Source organism: Orycteropus afer, unplaced genomic scaffold (genome assembly GCF_000298275.1).
Source record: "Orycteropus afer afer isolate SDZICR_OR568_19922 unplaced genomic scaffold, OryAfe1.0 scaffold00017, whole genome shotgun sequence".
Taxonomy (NCBI): Eukaryota; Metazoa; Chordata; class Mammalia; order Tubulidentata; family Orycteropodidae; genus Orycteropus; species Orycteropus afer.
The window spans coordinates 13066313-13067922 of record NW_006921604.1 but is presented as its reverse complement, the minus strand read 5'-3'; positions in this window follow the sequence as shown (position 1 = coordinate 13067922).

Genomic DNA, 1610 nt, shown 5'->3' with positions numbered 1-1610 from the left:
TAACAACAACAACAAGTTGAAAAATATGGCCTTGGTGATAGAAATAAGACAGAGATCACATGCAAGACCAATGGCTTATTCATTGCAGATACCTTTTTTTAACAACATAAACAGTGACTATACACGTGGACTTTACCAGATGGGATACACAGGAATAAAATTGACTACATCTGTGGAAAGAGGCAATGGAGAAGCTCAATATCTTCAGGAAAAAAAAAAGCCCAGGATCTGAGTGTGGAACAGACTATTAATTACTTCCATGCAAATTCAAGTTGAAGTTACAGACAATTGAAACAAGTCCACGAGAGCCAAAATAGGACCTTGAGTATACCCCACCTGAAGTTAGAGACCATCTGAACAATATATTTGACACATCAAACACCAATGATCAAAGACCAGACGAGTAATGGGATGACATCAAGAACATCATACATGAAGAAAGCAAAAGGTCATTAAAAAGACAGGAGAGGAAGAAAAAATTACAATGGATGTCACAAGAGACTCTGAAACTTGCTCTTGAAGGAGAATAGCTAAAGTGAATGGAAGAAATAACAAAATAAAACAGCTAAACCAAATATTTCAAAGTGCAGCTTGAGAAGACAAAGTAAAGTATTATAATGAAAAGCGCAAAGACCTGGAGTTAGAAAACCACAAGGGAAGAACATGCTCAGAAGTTTTCAAGCTGAAAGAACTGAAGAAAAAATTCAAGCCTCGAGTTGCAATATTGAAGAATTCTATGGGTAAAACACTGAATGATACAGGATGCAACAAAAGAAGATGGAAGGAATATACCGAGTCACTGGACCAAAAAGAATTAGTCTATGCCCAAAGCAGCAGGGCAGGAGAGCGGGAGAAAAGGGATTAAAAGGCCCAGGAACTGGGACAGAGGAGGAGTCAGCTGCAGGGACCCAGGTAAGGATGGTAGGAGAGGTTTCCAACAGGGAGACAAACTTGTCTGTTGGTTTGTCCTACCGTAGTGAGGTGTTGATATGAGTTTTGAGGCTGAGCCACTGGTGTTTCAAACCCAGTGGGATGCACATGGTGCACAGGTATCAGCCCAGCTTACAGAATGAAACAGAGTAGGAAGAAGGAAGAGGCCATCCACTTCTCAAAGAACTGGCCAGGGAAAACCTTATGATTAGCAAAGAAACACTGTCTGATACATTACCACACAACTTTATGAATAGTCCGGTTAGGTTAGAAGGCTCTCAAAATAGGACTGGGAAAGAGCTGCATCATCAGAGTAAACCCAGCCTTACTCCTATGGACAAGGTAAAGCTTTCAAGACCTGCATTTGCTGATGTAGCACCACCAAATTGAGGAGAAAGAGCTGCAGACATCCATTAATCATCGGAATATGGAATGTACGAAGTGTGAATCTAGGAAAATTGAAGTTGTCAAAAAGTAAATGGAATGCATAAAGATTGATATCCTTGGCATTAGTGAGCTGAAATGGACCGGCTTTGGCCATTTTGAATCAGACAACCATATGATCTACTATGTTGGGAATGACGGTTTGAAGAGGAATGGTGTGGCATTCATCATCACAAAGGATGTTTCAAGATCTGTCCTGAAGTACAATGCTGTCAGTGATAGGATAATATCCATAC